We start from the raw sequence: 21,099 nt of genomic DNA on the forward strand, positions 1-21,099 counted from the left end.
CACACCCACTTCCCCTCCCGCTGCCGCCTTCCCCGCGCTCGCTCCCCGCCTGCGGACGCCTGGGGCCGAAGTGAAAGCCCCGAGCCCGCGGCAGCGCTCGGGAAACTTTGCCAAGGAGAGGAAAGAAAAGAAAAATCACCCGAAGTTAAGAGCTGAACCTCCAAGTTACAGCTACTCAGCGAGCGATGGGAAGGCGGGCGGGAGCGCGCGGCGAAGAGGGATCCAGCCCAAGTTTGGAGGTTTCGGGTCCGGAAAGGCAGTACCGGGGCCTCAAGGACCTGGGTGGCCTGCAGGGAGGGGGTCGGATCGAGGCCGATAGGCTGGGTCCCAAGGGCCAGGAGGGCGCCCCCAAGTCCGAGCCAGCAATCGGTGAGCTAAGCACCCCAACCAGCGACTGGGTCTGAATGCAACTGAAAGCACCTAGTTCCTCCTTCCCAAGGGTCGCAGAGAGGAAGCGGGAGAGAGGGGCGGAGGAATAAGGACCTAAAGACCCGGGAGCCAGAGTCAGGTCGCTTTCCAGCCCCGGGAGGGGAGCGCGGGGGCCCGGGGCGAGGGAGACGCGAAGGCGTCCACCTCTGAGCGGCCCTGGGCCGGAGGACAAAGCACAGGCAGTCCCTGGGAACGCGATCCCTGTGCCCCGGGAGGTCCCTGGGCCGGGTCCCAAACAGGGACACACCCCCTCCGGTTCCAGAGTAACTGCAAAAACACGGAGGGATGCAAAGAAATGTTTCTTAAGGGCAGAGCACAACTGGTACAGGGGAAAGAGAAAATGAGGAAAGGACAGGGAGCGGCTGGCACGCAGGAGCAGCGGGGAGGCCACGGTGGCTAGATGACCGCCCCGGGTCAGCGCCGCGCTCCTCGGGCGACTGCGGCCACGGCGCACCAGCCAGAGCCAGCAGCCCCGTCTCGCCTTTCTGCAGACGCTCCCTGGAAATTGGGGGAGACCTGTTGGAAATAAACCCCTGTCTCTTTAATGCACACACGCACACACGCGCGCGCTACCGCTGTCAGAAAGCGGGCTTCACTCTGGCGTGGGATACTTTCAGTTTTACGTAAATGTACAGCAACAGCACCCCCTGCGATTGGAAAGTTTATTCAGAAACGTGCTTGCAAAGTCCCCCGGCGTCTCCCGCCTCCCAGGCTCCCTGCCTGCCTACACCACCCAGCCGCTGCCGCCGCCGCCGCCTCAGGGGAGATCGCGCTCCGATTCCAAATCAGGAAGGGCCGGGAGGGGAGAGGAAATGGACTCGCGTCCTAGGGCGGCGCGAGGGTGCAGGGTGGACACCGGTGGCCCCGGCCCGCGAGACCCCGAGCTGCAGGTGGAGGCGTGTGAGTTGTGTCCTCAGAGCCAGGAGCCTTCCCTCGCTCTTCTTTGAGCGGCTTCACTTCCCTTCGCGTCTCCTCAGACCCCTCTTCAGTTTGAGAGGGTCATTTCTGTAAATGCACCCACCCGGCGGGGGACTTTATTGTTTTAAGCCAGGGCCTTTGGCTTGCACAAGTCCTCTTCTCCCAGCTTCGCTGGCGAGCGGCTGTTTATTCCTGCGTCCTCTTAGGAAAGTTTCGAACCTATTAGGAAATAACTGGCTTGCCTAGCTCGGCGAAGCTTCGGGGCCCTCTAAAGAGGAAAGGGTTTTGATGCCCAACATCGGGAGAGATGTGGACTGGACCGGGTTCTTGTAAATGGGAGTGGTGGTGTTGGTGATGGCTGAAGTTATTGTTTCCCTCCAGTTTAGGGAGGGAACCTCAAATTGTTTAAGTAGCAGGAAGATTCTCTTGCAGTAAAGCTCAGTAGCATGTGCATGACACCATTTCCCCTTTTCACTGAGTTCTTCCGAGCAGGTCAGCATCTACCTCTCTTCCACTAATGTCTGTTTTTTGTCTTGTTGAACCAGCCGCGAAGCCACTAAATGAATGTCACTGCGGAGGGAGGAGGGGAGGCTGGACTTCGAGGTGGCCCGCTGGAGGGAAGGGGAGGAGAGAAGAAGAACGAGCTCCTAGGAGGCCTTCGAAAAATAAATAAAAAAATAAAAGCCCCCTTCAGGTAACAATGGTGAGCCAGGTTCTTTCTGAACCTGGCTTTTCAAATCTGAATCTTGGTCCCATCCATCCATAAAAGTCCATACAAAGAGAAGATATATAAATGGGTGAATTGTGTTGTGGAAATATATACTGTATGTGTGTGATTTATATATAATGGTGTGTATAAAGCTTTTCAGGGTTGGCGGTAGTGTAAAAAGTAATGACTTTATTACCTCTGAAAGGTTCTGTGGTTCACATTTAACAGTCTTCTGAATTACAATTCATTACACAATTGTGTGCTCTCTAAAACCGGCACCCTATCAGGGCCGCTATCTGTGGTTATTTCCAATAAATAACTGGCAACATTTTATTGATTTTCTTTTTTAAAAAATCATAGGAAATTAAGCACTTAGTTACAAGTAGGTCTGCTATTCTGTTGCACTTGTCTCAGATTCCAGGGGGGTCCCTTCCAAAACCACATCTTAAAACGTAACATTAAAAAGCCAGCATCGCAGCTGCTTTCGCTGGGTGACAACGGAGAGGTAAGCAGGGACGTTTCTACCATTAACATCTATTTAATTTCACCACCATAAAATGCCCAGGGTGAAGTAACTGCCCTCCGCTCCCGCCCCTCCCCCGGCCAGGTTTCCCCCGGTCCGAGAAGCCAGGTCTGTGCGTCGGCATCTGACCGCTCCTCCGGCCGACCCCCCTCGCGAGTCCCTCGCGCTCCGGTACCGGCGACGCCCCCTCCTCTTCGCCGCCTGAGGCTCACTCCAGAGCCCCAAAGTGGGGGAGGGGACGGGCTCGTACCTTGTGTTTAAAGAAGTAAAAATGTGCTGCTTTAGGAGATTTAAAAATATTACATAAGTATTGATTGATGATGCAGGTGGTTTTGCAGAGGGGGGTGAAAGATCACTTTGAACGCGCACACTTGGATATACAATAAGTATATTTACCTTTCCAGGAGTGGCTTTTAGAAAGTAATAAATTATGACAACGTTGAAATTATTTTCTGGCCGGTCAGTTAACTTCGTTTGGGGCTGGGGAACCTTCGCCGCTCTTTTGGAGAGGGTAATTACGCTCGGAGGGCTCTTTCCCAACCCTCTGGTGACGACACTGCCCGTAAACTCTAGGCCAGCAGGCGACCCCTCCCCTCCTCCTCCCTCTCTCTATCCCGCCCGAAGAGAAGACTCCCCAGTACCTCCTGCAGTATATATTATGCCTCTGATCTCCGTACTTAATAGCCAAGCCCTGGTTTATGCTTTATAATGCGTTGACAAGTTTTCTAACAGACTTTCTGAAATAATGCACATATATTCACGTCGGTTAGAAACCCACCGTATTTTTAGAGTCGAGTAGATCTATACCCTAATGCAGTCAGAGAGTGTAAATCATAGAGGATTTCATAGCCCTTTCAGTAGTTTTCGGTATGAAGTATGAGCCGCATGGCCTCCAGACGTAACCTTTTAGAAAAAAGACAGTGCTTTTATTTTATGGTGTAAAATGCTTTTAGCTCTAGGGCTCTGAACGTGAATGTGGTCAACAAACAACTCGAAGAAAGAGTCTTAGTACAGTCCCAGCCCTCGTTCAAGGATCGCCTGGGCGGGGACTCGGGCTGAGCTGGAGGATGAAGGGTTAAAAGGCCTATCTCGATGGAAACTACAAGATTAAAATAAAATATTCACTGTCTGCCTTTAGGGGGACTTTTATAGACTTAAAGACAAATAAATGAATGGCTAAAAATACAGTCAGTCCCACCTTGCTTTTTACTTCATCTTTTTTTCTTTTCTTTTCTTTTCTTTCTTTCCATTATTTTTCCCCTAATCCACAGACCAGAAAATAGAGGATGGGCAGACATTTTCATAAAAATAAAACTCAGGTTTGGATTTTATGTTTGGCTTAGGTTTTGAATCTGGGCTGTTGGGGTGGTACTAGGGTGTTGTTAGACAATGGAAAATTAATTTAAAAGGGTGAGAGGCTCTGTTTGAGGAAGGGATGGGCTTCTTCCTCCTCTGCTCCCTGGGTGACCTACAGCCTGGGAGGGAGGAGGCCCCTAGAGGGGGCAGTGTCTACACCTTTTGCAAAGACACAGACTTCTGCCAGGGGGGTTCCTGGGAGAACCATGAGCCAGTCCAGAGTTGTCCTGGGCCCTTAGAGGGTTGGTGGGCTGCTTCAGACCTGGGCAGACCCATTCAAAAGAAAAGAGAACTGGATGAAAGGAAGAAAGTTGAATTACTTGCCTCTAGACCAGGCTGCTGTGTGCTGAGTCAATATCACATGGGAAGTGCGGAGCAGTAGCAGAGGCCTTTTGGAAAGGACATGGAAATCTGGTTAGATATTTCCTGATGGATACTTAATTTAGCTTCCTAACATTGACATCAAAGACAAAGATGCTGGGCAATGCTGTCAGCCCAGTGAATGTACTGAACACTATAGTGCAGGGCTGTGCACACAGTACATGCTCATTAAATGCTCCTTGAGTGAATGAACTAATAAATCCTATCACCACATTCATAAAGCATAACCATCCAAATTGTATTCATTTCCCCAGAAACCAGTAAGGCTTTGATCAGGCAACCCTACTGTGATGGCACATTTCAACCTAAAAGTGATTCCCACCAAGGGCAGGGAGCTCAAACAAGATTATCCCAAATATAAGAGCAGCTGAACAATTAACAGTACAAAGCAAGATATTTGCATCTCCTCCAGTAGCCTACATTATCACTTATCTTCCAAATAAGCCAGTAACAAGAACTCAGGATCAAATGATTCATTTTTTTTTAACATTGCTTTCTGGATATGTGCAAATCTGCTTTCCCAAATAAGAGCACTTCTAAAGGGAAAAAATTCAATCAAAACAACCAAAAATAAAAGATATTTTGAACTTTATTCCCTGTGCCCCTCCCAAGAATATTTTGCTTTTTAGCAAGAGGATAATTTTTCAATACATGTTTTTAGCACCCAATCTTAAAAACAACCTTCACCTATTTGTCTTTTTTTTTTTTTGTAAATAACAGGGAAAGCAACACACACACACACACACACACACACACACACACACACACACACATCTGGTCTGACATTTTGTACAGCAAGTTTCAGCCCAATGTGATTTAAAACAATGTGAGTTAAAAACCTCTTAAAATTTGGGTTTATAATGGAAACGCTGACAGACTCTTAATTATAGCAGCCTCGCCAGACATTGCTATAATGAAATAGTTGTGCTTTCATTACTATAGAGGCACTATAGTTAAGGGTCTGTCAGTGTTTCTATTATAAACCCCAAGTTTAAGAGGTTTATAACTTGGGCTATTTAAATGGCACTGGGTGGAATTCAAGTTATCAGTCCAGATGTGAAGTTGTTTTATAAAAGGCAAAATAACTCAGCTGTGGAAGATTTTGATATCTCTCTCTTTCTCTCTCTCTCTCTCTCTCTCTCTCTCTGCCCCCCCAACCTCCCCCAGGATTGCAGAAATAATTTTCAGAGCTTTCAGATGGTCTTATGGCCAACTTTTCCTAGCTATGACTTCACTGTCTAAAAGGAAATTTTATAGGCAGTTAGTCCTTTATTTGGACAAGATTCTTGGCTATTCTTATAAGTTTTTATTATATATTTATTATACATATTTTTCAAGAGTAGCTGGCCAAGATGGTACAAACCTAGATTCCTATATTCCGAGTATGTGAGGAGACGGGGCAGGAGGACCACAAGTTCAAGTCCCACCTGGGCAACTCAGCAACTTAGCAAGAGCCTGTCTCAAAATAAAAAATAGAACCGGATGTAACTCAGTATGAAGGCCCTGGATTCAACTCCCAGTGCCACCAAAAACAAAAAGAAGCAAGAGTATATACCAAGAAATGTCACTTTCTGTGTTATATTCTGATGAAAAGTATCATTTACCAAAAAGAAAAAAACTTCTTTGTCTCTTTTAGAAACTGTATTGTGAGCATAAAAGAGAATTTTAACTAATACACAGTAATTATACATATTTATGGGTAAAATGTCGTATTTTGATACATGTATACAATGTGTAATGATCAGCAGGGTAATTGATAGATCTAACACTCTTACAAATACATTTCTTTGTGTTAGAAACATTAAAAATTCTCTCCAGTATCTTTTTTGAAAATTTTAATTAGTTACTAGCCACTGTTATCCTACTCTGCTAAATAATGTTAAAAGTTACTCCCCTATCCAACCGTACTCGTTAACCACGCTCTTTCCATTCCACTCTCCCACACTCTTGCCAGACACTTTGAGACCCATTATACTGCTTGCACAGTTCGGTGAGACGATGCGGTATTGTCTTGTATGGCTGGTTTTTTTCTCTTATAATGTCCTCCAGTTCCTACAAATGACAGAATTTCATTCTTTTTATGGCCATATAATATTCCATTGTGTATAAACACTGCATTTTCTTTGTCAATTTATATGTCCATGGACACCCTAGGTTGATTTTGTGTCTTGGCTATTATGCACAGTGCTGCAGTAGAGGTGCATGTGCAGATGTAAAGAGATAGTATTCGCTTTGTATTATATAAATATGGTAGATTTCTGGGTATCATTTGATTTTTGTTTGGAAAACAACAGCTAACTCAGTGCAGTCAGCAATGAACTGGCCCAGGACTGCTTGACAGATTGATGAGGAATTTACCTTGGGTTATCTAATGAACCAGGGTTCTGAAGTTTGTACCTGGTATATCACCACCATAAACTGTAATTAGCCCATTTTCCCCCTGCCCCGAGAATGCTCATCAACAGGGCTTGCTTATTTAATGATATGGCTGACGCTGATTCTGCACATGAAAAAACAAAGGTGATGGTGGTCTAAATTGAGGGCAGGGATGAGAATGGTGGTGGCAGCAGCAGCAATGGCAGTGGAGATGGCAGCGTGGTGAGGCAGCAGTCGTAGTGGCAGCAATGATGGAGGTCACAGTGATGGTGATGGTGGTGGCAGTGGTGGCATTTCTAGTTGGCATGTCCAAGAATGCAGTAGAAATAAGATAACAGATGGGGTAAAGTAAGAAGTTCAAACCCTTGCTTCTCCGATTCTTGTTGCTTTGGAAAAGTCACTCTGAAAATATCAGATGGAGGATGAATTAAAGTGAAGTTTTAAGATGCATGCGGCTGTGTACCCATCACCAAGAGGTGACCTTGGCTGGGTGCTGCTGGCAGTCCAGAAGACAGCTGACTTCACGCAGAATGACCCCCTCCCAAGAGCTGTGAGCAACCACATCCTTGTTTAGGAACCTTCTCACTTCCAGAGGAGGAGCAATTCCTTTTCTCCACTCTCCCTGCCTGCAATCAGACTGCCAAATCAAACCATCGAGTACCATAAGGCTTTGATCATTCTCACTTCACACTAGCTTTAGTTGGTCTTCTCTGGAATTAGCTGTGTGACAAAAGGGAAGCAGTCTTCTAAACGTGTCACCAGACTCAAGTTCCTTCTCTGCCAGTTTTTCATAAACCCCACACATGTCTAGCCCTACAACCAGTCTAGATGCATGTCATTATTCCCACCAAATAGCTGGAGCTATTCTGGTCTCTTTTCTAGAATTTAAGGTACCTTTTTTCCTGATAGCTGTCAGATTTCCCCCTACCAAATTCAGTAAAGGGAACTCTCCTGGTTTAAAAAAAAAAAATACCTACCCTTTTATCATCTTTATTGGCAGATTAAGAAAGAATAAATAAACCTCTTTATTTTCCCATTCCTGGCTGTGTAATCATTTGTTTATTTTCTTTCTCTTTAAAAAAAATTCCTTGCACAAGTTCAGTTATCTAAACCTCCAGCTTCCCATAAATTTAAGAACCTAAGGGTTGTTATTCTTTCTTTCTTTACTGAGCAAACATGAGCCATGGTCTCTACTTTTGGATGCTTTTCAATCTTTAAGGCACCAACTCATACATACATAGATACAAGCAAGTCACATGAAGTTCACTAGCCACACATGCTAAAGCCATACAAATGCACCCTGGCAGCCTTGCTTAGTATGGTCTTAGTTTCATACTGCTGATTTGAACAGCTTTAACCCTCTATTACAAGAATCTGTGTGAGACAACACCATTCTGGTCACTTCTGATACCAGATTTTTACTTTTTGTGAAAAGAATTTGGTTTTTAAGAAATAAAGTGGTAAATAATGAGGTCTGATCATGGATAGCTATGATAATGTGTTATTTTCATAGTTCTTATGATGTCATCAAATAGCCTAACTAGTTTCTCGCAAAAAAATGAACACTGTAGTAACATTTGTTTTGTAGACAATATTATAGACTATTCCTAGCATGCATCTGTGAATGCATTATACTATACTTAAAATTATAGCATTGTTTCAATTCCCTAACATGTAATAGGTATTTAATACATGATTGAAATAAGCACTGAGTCCACAAATGCACTTTCAGTTGCTGCTGCCTGTGAAAAAGACAACAGATATCTGGGTCTACTTATGGCTAAATTAAATATTTACCTAGTGAAAAATTATATTATTTCATCTTTTAAATAGTTGAAAAGTATTCAGCATTTGCACTGCTGCTGTCTAATCTATATATTATTCTATATATCCATGTGCATCAGGAAGAGACAATTGCATGTCTCTCTATATATTTCATATAATAACTCATGTCCTAAAAACTACGACATCACTCTAGTTTTAAGGTGTATTTAATACTTCTGACAGCCTGTGCAATTTTCTTCTTCCCCCCGCCCAGCACAGAATAGGGCCTCAGAAAAATATCTGGAACATGAATGCAAACTTACAAATGAAACCACCTAAGAGTCCAAGGAATTCAAAAATTCCTATCATAGATGAAATGCCCTTTTTGTTATTCTCTATTCTCAGATTTTGAAATGCAATAAAATATTCAAGCAGACAAATTCCTACTGCATCTTAATACAGGGTAACTATGAGAGATAAATTTTGGACCCTGCTTCTCCAGGTACTATCCTATTTAAATGTCAAGGCCTGTTCTAGCTGGTTCTTATTTGAGAACCAGAGGTGGTTCTCTGAGGTGAAGCTCACAGAGCCTTACACTGGCACCACTCTATATGCCCTGGTTCAGAGAGCAAAGGAACTTTAAGTACACGCTCTTCAAAGATGATAGATAAAAAATATTCTTCTCAATATACTGAATGTTGAACTCAGAGCTTAATTTGTAGAGAAAATATGAAGTCAATGGATTTTCAAAATAAACTCAGCTCCTTATTGTAAATATACTAGGGAAAGAATATTTATTAAATATTTGAATATTAAACATATAAAGAGGTTTTGTTTGAGGGTATAGATCGCTGGGCTGTGTTGACTTAAAGGCTGTAAAAAATCTAAAATAAGCTTATTTGAAACATAAGTTTACAAGTCTCCTCTCCTGAACGAATGCCTGAATGGGGAGGTGCAACCCCCTGTTTGTTTGTTTGTTTGTTTTTATTTTAGCAAAAATAAATCAACTGAGAAACAGCCTCAAACCAAAAAAGAACTATATCTTTTTTAAAAATTAATATGACTTTAGCTTTAGCATTGTCTTTAGAATTCCAAGATGGATTGTTTTATTTTCACTGATCCTCACATGTAAGGATTTTGATCTCTCAAAATAAATGTGACAAAGAAAGAAATTTAAATGTTGAGTCCAGGCTTTTGTTTTCAGCTATTTTACCCTCAGGAAGACTGACGTGATATTTGATTTGTAGCAACATCCAAAATTAATACATCTATAACAATGCTAACAAATTGTGATTCATTACTTCCAATTTTTAGATATTCTAGAAGGAAGGAATTTTTTGCTAAAAGGGACAAAAGAGCTTCTGACTTCAGTTGGTATCTTCACTTAAATTTTTAGGGATGACAGATTGACCAGCAGCAAGAAAATAAATATAAATCATGGAGCATACATTTTTTTTCAACAGAATATCAAATGCCTAAATGTTGTGGGTAAACTTGCACTGAAATAAGACGATGGCAGTCATTATTTTAATGAGAATTTCCCCAGCCAGAATAACAAACAGATATATCACCTAATGTTGCATTGAAAGGTAGTATACAAGTATGCACACCATGTGATAAGAGAATTCTCTGCTCACAGTTTGGGCATTTATGTCACTCCATGTTATTGATAGCACATATTACTTTTACTACACAGTGTCTTTATTACATAAAGCCTAATTGCAGGAAAAACTATTTTTATCCTCTAGATTTTGATAGGCATTCCCATAGAAAGAGTGAGATACAGAGGAAGCCGTGTATGTAGAATTCCACGATCACTAAGGATGTTTGCTGATGATTGCTGATAGCAGTCCCGTGAATACTATTCACTGGACTTCTAAGAAAGGAAATAAAGTACGACGGACTTGTAATAAAATAAGGATGAGGGTCTGATGAAGATACACAGAAACAGGATGACTTGGAATTGGAGCTTCAGCCTCTGTCTTGCCTGAATATTTCTGTGTTCAGGTATTGCCAACTAAAGAGTATATGAAATCTCTCACTGAACTAAAACCCCTGATAAAACAGCACTTTAACTGCATGTTGGTCATGAGGTGGAAATAAGATTAGATTTTTTTCTGGGGGTAATGTCAATTATGATGCTTACTCTGGTAAAATGCTCTCTGAGAGAGCAAACAAAGTAACAAAAATCTAGCATCCAGAATCCAACAAGCCTGAGTGCTTGGACCATGTACAGCTTCCACAAAGAAGGTCACAAAGGGCTGGAAGAGAAGGTGTTTCAAAGGTATCCTTGGAACTCAGAGCCAATAAAAATGAAACTATTCTCTTCTGAGACCTAATTAACTTTTATACCCAAAGGTATACTGCACATTTGTTCATTGCTTATGACAGGGACGAAAACAATATATGTGCCATGGCACTGGGCTTTTGAATGATATATTATTGGGTGGCTGTTTCTTGCCTGTAAGAAATTTTCTGTCCTTTAGAAGTAGTCATTCAATGAATAAGTAAATCTGTGCTAAATTTTTTCCAAAACATTAACTATTTCCCTGTATCTCTTTTTAAGGAATCAGAGACTTAGTCTATAACTTCCAAAATATTCCCTTCAAATCCTAAAACAAAACCAAAACAAAACTGTTCAGGAAACAAATTTCATCCTACGGACTTTGCAAGGATTAGTCTCCTATTAGAGTCAGTGTTCCTATATGATCCTTTTTCATGTTTTAAAGGCGGATATATATTTTCTGTTACCTTTCCTGACTGTAAAGCAATCACAGGAACCTGCAGGAGGCACCATAAATATGCAAATTTCTGAGAGATAACTGTTTTCAGTGGTTATGCCTCCAAGTAGTAAGGGAATCCAGAGAGCTGGAGCTGCCTCCTTCCGAGTAATCGAGTAATCCGCATGTTGGTGGTGCCCCCTGCTGCAATCACAGGTTGTCCAAGAAAGGGAGAATAAAATTCGGAAGCATTTAGGTCTGGTTAATATGTGAAATAAATGCCCACTGCCCCTGCTCCTGGAACAGCCATGTACTGTCAGTTCAGAGTTCCTTCTGCCAGCCACAATTTCATTTTTAATACTTTCCCAGTCTAAAATTTGGATAAATTTGCTTTTATCTCAAAACCTTTTTATAGCCAGGTTGCATAGAGACAAATGTTCTCAGACACACACACACACGCACACACACTTCATCAAAATCCAATACAGCATTTTCAAAGAATAAAAGTGAAAAATTTCTTAGAGGTTATCTAATGATAGTAAATTGGTGGGCCAGGAATTTAACTCAGAGGCACCAGGCCTGCCTTGCAAGTACGAGGACCTGAGTTCAATCCCTAGTACCTAAATAAATAAATAAATTATAAATTAGAAGAATATCCTGCAACCCACTAGGACATTATAGCAAAAAAGAAAAGTTAGTGTTAATGGTGTATACAGCTATTATACAGGGTTTTTTTGTTTGTTTTGGGTATCAAACTTGGTTCCTTGTGCTTATGAGGCTGGTGCTGGAACCACTGAGCTAAATCACCAGCTCTATTACACAGTTTTAAATGGCTTTATTTATTAAAGGAAATTTTTGTGGGCTACTAGCTCATAGTTTGGACTGGACATTTTGATATTCAAAATAAAATGAAGTAAAATAAATACATGAAATAGCTAAGTTAGGAACATTGGAAAACAGATTACTGTAGCTCCATAGTCACTTTATTACAGATTTTCATAGTAAGACTTGGGAGGGGACTGATAGAACAGAATAACATGATACAATTCAGACCTGTGACGGTCTATTGAATACATAATATGCATTTTTAAATTGCCTGAATATATATTCACATGACAGAATCTAATGGGTTTAGGAGGAGCCTTTGCTCTTGATCAAATCATAAAAACTGTTATAAACTTGTCTATCATATTAAATCACATACACTTCTACAAAAACTGTTTTTTGTCTTCTTGTTTAAATACTAGATTTAGGACAGATAAAAAGAAATTAAGACCACCAAAAGGCTCAGTTTGGGAGACATTATAAACTCTAGATTGCAGCCACCAAAGCAAGCTTTGAAGACTGATCCTCTTTAACTTTTTCTGTTGGCCTCCCCTCACTTTCTACCTCAATGCTCCAAACCCCCTAGTTTTGCTATTTTTTAGCATTAGTTTCAGAACAGTGCACTCTCTCTCTGAATGTAAACACTTTGCGGTGGCTGTATACTGGAGTTTGAATTTCATCTTAGCTCTGCATCTTGTTTCCATATTCAGATCTTCACAGCTAGAGCAAAGTAGGGGACTGAGGAAATTACCTGTCTCATTTCAGCAACAAGCCTGCCTTTATCTGCATCACCCAGAAATCTCGTGTCCTGTCTGTTGAGCTCTGACCTGAAAGCCCATGAAGTGAGAGGTGGTGAGAAAGTGGTGGCTGCTATTTACCCAGCAGCACTAATTAGAAATAGGTCTTGATAGTAAAGGTCCCATCTTTCCCTTACTCTAGACTTAAACGAGCACCCATACTCCATACCATAAGGGGGATTTTTAAAGCCCCATTCTGAGTTGTATTGCTGAAGAAAGTGAACTGCTAGAAAAAGAAAAGCAGTGCACAAAACAGCAGTTGGGAGTCAAAGCTCCTCTTTGCCAGAACCCCTGCCATATATGTTCTGTCACTCACCTTCTAGACTCTCACCACAACCATTCAATCTATTGAATCAAGAGACTGTTTGATCTTATCTGCATCTGTGAGCTGACTGTCAACCTGCTTAGGCTGCATATTAAATCATCTATAGTAGCTGTATCAAGCTGGGATGATCTGTTAATTCTAAATTTATTAACCCTTGGAGTGCAGTCATCATGTTTAATCTAGTGTAGCCCACATTTATTTTACAAGACTAAATCCTTCTTTAAGATATGGCGGTGTTTTAGGTTAAAAACAGCTAATGTGGGTTTCATTATGATAATTGGGAAGAGAGACTGTCTGAAAAATGCTAGTGTGGCTACCCAAACCGGCTGGTCCCAGGCTTTTTCCTAGGCTAAGGTTTGCCTGTGAAATGAAATTTTCTCCAGAAGCAGTTCTGTCTCTAAAAAGAATGCAAGTGGAAAAGGAGGAGGGGGAAGAAGAAGAAAAGGAGAAAGTCCTCTTTGACATATCTGTCAAAGCCAGAAAGATGGATTGTCATGGCAATGTCAGCCGAGGTATAAATTTTCAAAGGCACACATCCAGAAAACAAAAACAAAAAAACAAAAAAAAAATTGAATTCCTTGAGTAAGTCAAACTTCTGGATCAATTGGATCACTTATTTCTGGATCTAAAGATTTTTCTCACACACACACACACACACACACACACACACTTCTCCAAAGAATTCTGAGCAGTTTGAAGTATAGGTGGTCCTGCCACAAAAGGGGGAAAATGTTCATTTAATATGTTAATCTGGCCCTCAGACAAAAAAAAAAAAAAAGAGATATCCATCTCTTCTACTTGCCCATTACTGATGTTATCAACATATTCATAGCTTTTCTTTCAGACACAAACTGCTAGGCATGCTCCCTTTTTTGGTAACCACGTGCCTGATATCTCTCTAATGTAGCCTAATAACAATTTTAGCATTCAGATGAAGCGATTTCATTCTGTGACTGCCTTTTCTATTAGATTTGATTTTGAGAAGCCCCAGTGGGTGCCTTCGAGGCAGAGATCTATCTGTGAGGCTGCTACCGACTCCATAGCAGCCTGGGCTAACCTTGACCTTTCCCGAGACCCCGCTCCATCTGGTGCCAGCCCGCTTTCCAACCCGCGCCCCCGCCCTCGCTTGCTTCATAGTCAACATTGATCAAGGCAGAACGGAGCTCTTCGTCTCCTGGAAGGGCTGGGCAGACTCAGGAGGACGGCACATTTCAGTATATGGAAATGATCAAGCCTCTTATGCAATCATAAATCTACATAGAAGTCTTGTGATTTGATATTTCATTCACCTCCAAAGATTTTTTTCCTCCCTCCCAAGAGGGATTTATAAGCTCTGTGAGAGCTCCTGGACAACGGCTTTCCCCAACACCTGGAAATTATCAAGCTTGCTGCTTGCTGAATGATGCTAACAGCTCTAATGCTGCAAATTCATTTTTAACAACTCACTGGCTTTTATCTAGGATGTGTGTGTGTGTGAGCGCGTGCGTCTGCGTGTGTGTGTGTGTGTGTGCGCGCGCGCGCGCGCGTGTGCTTTTCTTTAAGGAAAAAAAAATCTACCAAAGCAACGAAGAGTATCAAAGACACCAAAATCAAATCTGACTCAATTACCCAATATCTCCGCTGCCATCCCCATTACGTATTTAGAGACAGACCGGTTTTTCTGTCTCCTTATTCTGTCCTCTTTGTAAACCATTAAGAAGCGAGAGATAAAGAGGATAAGAGAGGCAGGAAGAAGAGGGAGAGAGACACACACACAGAGAGAGAGAGAGAGAGAGAGAGAGAGAGAGAGATTACGATGTAACACTGTAACACTGGAATGGAGCCTGGAACCCACCTCTCCCTGCCCTGGGCCATATCCCCCTCTCCCTGAGACCCACACAAATATCTCCCTCTCCAAATCACCCACTAGAGTACACAAACGCCCCCTGCACACGCACTCTCTTTCTTTGCTCCTCTTCTCTCTGTATCAGGGGTAAAGAGGCTGAGGGGAGTCACGTGGGCAGCCCGTGGGCAGCGGCGGCCGCAGCTCAAAAGAAATTGACTGACTGGCCGCTTGGGCGCATTTCAATATATGGAAATGACCAGAGGCTTCTGCAATAAATCAGTACTCAACACTTTGTCATTTTTCTAGTTCTGCTTCATTTTCCTATTTTCCTCTGCGCCTCACAGAAGCATCATTTCTTGCAGTTTTCCTTGCCATGTCTCTTCCCATCTTCAGTCTACACCTTCTCCAAATCTTGCCCCATCTTTCCAACCCGTCCCCGTCCCCACACCCCCTGCCACTTTCTGTTCCCTGGCTCCTCTGTAATTGGAAACATCCGGTCGCCGATAAGAGTCCCCCTCCCCATCTTGTTTTCTTTCCCTTTCAGAAATCTTCCTCACAAAATCGGGCAGGATTAGCTCTAGTGCTCGGATTTTCTATGGCAGGAGGCGCCGGTGATGCGCCCATGTAATGCCCAGGACTGACCCGGACCTCAAGCTTCTTGTGATTTAAAATGTTTTTAAAAATCACCGTCCTCATTTCGCTTTCCCTTCACTAGCCCCCGCTCCCAACTGAAGAGTTTGCCTCAGCAAAGTTAAATGAATATCAGAAGCAACTTGCGTCCAGAATGCCCTGGGTAGCTCTGGGTGGCTAAGCGGGAGGGAGCGCGAATCCCTGCGGACTTGCAGGCTCCCGCTTTGCTTTGGCGGGTCCCCCGGTGCCCTCCACCTAACCCTGCCCCTGTGCCTCGGGTCTTTTTTGAACTAAAGCTGCGCGTCCTCGCAATCTGCAATGACTCTGAATGTGTGGCTCAGGATCTCAATGTAGCCTGGATTTCATAGCGCGTACAAAAAAGCGAAATTAACAAAACCCCACCAGCACGCTGTTGGTGGTAGAGGTGGGAGTTATTTGTTTGTTTTTGCCTTTAGATTTTTGATGGTTTTCTCCTTCCTTCCTTCCCTTTTCTTTTTCTTTCTTTCTTTCTTTCTTTCTTTCTTTCTTTCTTTCTTTCTTTCCTTCCTTCCTTCCTTCCTTCCTTCCTTCTTTCCTTCTTTCCTTGATAATTCCAATCAGAAGCAAACACTATCTAGCTTCTTCCACCCCCTCTCAGCTCCCACTTAAGATTTCTAATCTTTCAGCTTGGGTCCCTCTCTTGCCCACTGGGCCACCTCTCTTTCTTCCTCTTGGATCTGGGAACAATAGGCATGTAAAGGGTCAGTGGGCATCACCCTATAAAGCTCAGAACCTAATTAATTTTATTAAAGGAGGATCTGTTTATGCAATATGACAGCCTGGAGAAATTAACCATTTGAGGACCCAGACCACTGTTCACACACCAGATTCCCTGCTCACATCAGAAGCTTATACTTCCTGCCCCCGTTTGATCCTGGCCGGCACGGTGATCTGGATCTGGTTTTTGTTTGACCTTGGGAAGAGCTTCTCAAGATCCCGAGGTTCTCATAACTGGACACTCAGAAAATCCATGTACCCCACTGCCAGATGACAGTCGAAGCTCGCCTCGCCACAGTTTGTAACAGTGACAGCTCAAAAGGTCTCACTCCTGGGGAGGGGGGAAAGGCTGACACATCCTAAAGTGGGTATTTGGTCCTGGGAATACTCCACTTGAAAATCACATCACATGAAATCTAATATACCTTCTCAAGAGCAAAGGAAAATGTAGCCATTTTTAAGTTATTATTTTTTATTTTTTCTTGCCATTCTGGTAATTTGAAATACATTTTTAATAACCTCCAGAAAAAAACCATTTAATAGTTCAGACATATTGTTCTTTGACTTAATATCCCTGTGTATTCCTTAATTGCCAAAACAAAGTTTATTTCATTTACAAAGGCTAACTTTATATCTCCTAGGAATCCTAATGTCATACTCTTGTGGTTTATTTGGTTCTTCTTGCTGTTGTTGTTTTTTTTTTTTTATCATCACCTTGAATTTTGTTCAACAGGGATCTAGAAATGTATAGCATATGTAAAGAAATAGATATGATAAAATATTCAAGAGCTCTCTGAAGGAAAATGTGCTTGAAAATAACCCCCTCTTTTATGGAATTTGTTTTGATTTAGGTCTATAGATAGTAAAAAGAATGAAAGAAACTGTGAATTACACTGAATATAAGATGTTTATCACTTTAATATTACACTTCCTAGCTTCCATATTACAGAGCTTTAGAAAACTCACCAAACTTTCAGATTGAAGCTCTGCCTTGCATGGTCTGAGGTTTGCCTAGAAAGACCTGCCAGCACATGCCAGCTAAAAATGAGTGTCAATTAATAATAATAAAAAGACTCCCTTATTTCTACACTCATGTAATTTAACAGGTTTGGAGAGGAACATAGGACGACAACAGTTGTGAGAACATTCCAATATATGCAGTTCTAACAGCTTTCATTCTAAGACGCCAAACCTGCTTAAAATAGAATGGCTTAACATTTCTTTTTTATATTAAAAGTCCAATCTACACTTCATATAAAATGTTTTTTATCACAAAAATATTTGTCTCTAACAAAATGCACTTTTTGTTCTACCAAAAAAGCAAACATCTTGAAACAGATTCTCCCAGCTTTTTACAGTTCCCCATTGCAATTTTCTGTACTATTTTCAACAGCTCCCCTTCCCTACATGAGATATGTTGAACATTGGGATAAAAATAATTACTATTGAAATTCTGAACTAGAATGCCCTGTTTTCCAATATTGCTAACAAAATCTCTAATCCTCAAACTGCTCTCTGAGGGAACTAGGCAAATGGGGGGACTTACACTGATATTTGTAAGTGCAGTTTGTTGTTTTAAAAACATATTGTACTGATTAATAAAAATGTGAAATAATTTGAGTTACAAATTTTGAACTACGGATCGCCATCTGCTCAAATGAGGAAAAACCAAAAATTGCCGAATATATTTTCTCACCTCTTCTTTTTTTTATGATAACATAAACAACATTCCTGAATAATTAAAAAAAGAAACTGACTACACTTACAGCATTTTTATAGTTCAACAACTGCTTGGTGAGTCCACCTTCTCAAGTATGCAATTATTTTTTCTTAATTACTTACATATGTTCCATCAGAAGATTGAGGTCCTAGTGCTTTTCCTGTGCATTGTGCAAATCTGCTTAGCTCTGTTTATTAGGACTATAAGCCTCTGGGTTAAAAAGGTTGTGCAAACTGTACCCCACAGAAACCCTAATTTGGTCATAGGTATCAACTGTGTCAGAGACCTATAGGAACATTCAGTGTCCTTTGTTAGGAAGAAAAGAAAAAAAAACCTCTAAGAACCCAGGTTTGGAGGAAAAAGCACAACCCATCAAGTAGATGTATAGATACAAACAAGTAGCATAATTTAGCTTATCTTTGTGGGAAAGAAAGTAGATAGGTAGGTCTGCAACCCATGACTATTAAAAGCACGTGTTTGGTGGCCTGGCATTCAGGACTCAGTGGAATTCACAATTTCGCCAGCAGAAGCAAGGGAAACTATTTAAGATATACCAAATTGTTGGTAGTAAAACAATGAAGATGACCACCAGCCATCAGTGCAAGGAGTCTAATAGGAGATCCAATAGTTTGTTAAATTTGCTGCTTTTTAATTATCTCAGGCTTCTTGAACATGGCATAAACCAAGTTGGTTTTCCTATCCATTTCTATTAATAAAATAATATTCTTTCTCCCCCCATCTCTATTTTTTTTTTTTAAGCCTGACTGTGCTAGCAGGTAAGGAGTTGTGGAGTTGTTCTGGTTTTTGGTCTTGGGTTGCAAGCTTTGTCTTTTCCTTTGTAAAGACACTGGCACCATGATCAAATGCCCAGAACTTCACAGGTTGTGCCTGCAATGATCAGCCTGTGCCTGGGGAAGAGAAGAGCAGCTAATCACGCCATGCTGTCACCTGCATCACCATCAGCGCCACTTGCAGTTCAGGTAGAAGTGAGGATGTGAATCCTGAGGCCCTTGGAAGGACGTGGAAGTTTCTTCATTGTGTCAGAGTGGGTTTAGAAGGAAAGGAAGAGCTGCTTAGAAAATGCCTCCATATGATTCTGAATATTAACTGCTTCTACCCTTTCTGCTCAAAGTCTATTTTCCTGAATGTGATGGCTGCTATTTTTGTTTTGTTTTTCATTCATAACTGATCTCTCCAATTTATAAAATACTGAATACTACCATGTCTGGTGTGAAACAGGAAGGCTTCTAATTTAGAGTCAACTGAATAGCAGGTGATTCTGCATGGCAAGAAGTGTGGCAGGTATAGAGGGAACCAAAGTCAAGTTAACAACCACAAAACTGTCCATGTCCTGGAGTAGAGCAGAGTCAGGGAGAAACTCATACATTTGGCTACAAAATAAGCCAGACAGGGAAGAAGCAATCTAAAAGAGATGAATGTACCACAAATCAGGAGATTCCTGACATCTTGGGAAGAGTAACAGGGGCTCTGCTAGATGGGAAGATGGGAGAAGAGCAGTTATGGTGGAACTACTGCTCTGAGACTGGACAAAATGACCAGAATGGGCGTGGAGGCCAGGAGTGTCACTCAATGGCAGATCGCTTGCCTCACTTGTGCAAGGCCCTGGGTTTGCTCTCTAGCACCCAGGAAGAAAGAAAGAAGGAAAGAAAGAAGGAAAGAAAGAAAGAAAGAAAGAAAGAAAGAAAGAAAGAAAGAAAGAAAGAAAGAAAGAAAGAAAGAAAGAAAGAAAGAAAGAGAGAAAGAAAGAGAGAGAGAAGGAAGAAGAGGGAGGGAGGGAAGAAAGAGGAGGAAAGAAGAAAGGGAAGGGAAGGAAAACAAAAGAACTGGCTTGGGAAATTGAGAGGCTGCAAGTTGCCTGGTATCATGAAATCCTAGGCTGGAGTGACAGGAAGATGTCTGACAAGAGAGATTCGGGAAAGTTTGGGGTGGGCCTGGAGTGTCACCCTTCGCTGTCTGGACCTGATCCTGTGGAAAATCTGCCAGATGAGGTTGGAAGGAGCTGTGCTGGGTGATTAGATCTTTGGAAAAATGAAACCTGGAAGCAATTTGTTCTTTGCCATTCTACCCATTGTTTTCTTTTTTATTGAGTTTATTGGTACTTTTTAGGTATACAGTACAGTTACATTCATCACTGGGGTCTTGTACCTTTACATGACAGGTCTTGGTTCTTATTTTTCCCCATACCCATGCCCTCCCTTCACCCCCTCCATGCTCCCCTATTTACAAAGACTTTGTTTCCATTTTTTTCTTTTTCTCATATTTTTTCTTGTCCCTTATTTCCTTTTTCTACTGACCAATCTGCAGAAATTGTGGCCCATATATAAATGAAGCAGTTGCTTCAGACCTTACCAAGGAAACAGAATATTCACTGTTTTCTCCCTCATAACTAAAGGTGCTTCTTTTGGTGGCAATTTCTATTTACATGCATGGGACCGCTGATTTTCAGAATCTTCATCTGTAAATTCTGTTCTTCGAATGCTTCTATATTTGGAATTTCATGTCTAGGAATGCAATTCACCATTCCCAGTGTTAGTCCTAACATTTTTACCTTTAACCTTCATCCCTTCTCTTGACCCAGTTTGCCAGAAGACTCAGATTCATGAAGGAACCTCTTTTCTCTGCTTCTAAGAGTAAACACTTGAAGATAGCTAAGCTTTCTAACTATACATATTTGTTCAGCATCCTTTATATGCACAGCCCTCTGCAGAGCCCTCTTTTTAAGAATGAACCCAAATATAAATATTGAGAAAACAGCATGAATAATACACACTACAATATATTTTTTTAAATAACCTGAAATCAAATGATTGAAGAGTGGCAGTACTGATCTGATAACAAGTTCGATGCTGAGTTAGTTTTAGCACAAAATATATGACACAATGAAGCTAAGTTTCGCAAGTTAAAAATCCTTTAAAATAAGTCTTCTGTCTTTATGGGGTCGGAAAGACCAATTTATAGAATTTTAGCTATGAGATTGCATGGCATTTGCTTCACTTTTCTAGCTCTGCCCAGCAGAAAATACCA

This window comes from Fukomys damarensis, unplaced genomic scaffold (genome assembly GCF_012274545.1).
Source record: "Fukomys damarensis isolate Sample0158 unplaced genomic scaffold, DMR_v1.0_HiC HiC_scaffold_2, whole genome shotgun sequence".
Taxonomy (NCBI): domain Eukaryota; kingdom Metazoa; phylum Chordata; class Mammalia; order Rodentia; family Bathyergidae; genus Fukomys; species Fukomys damarensis.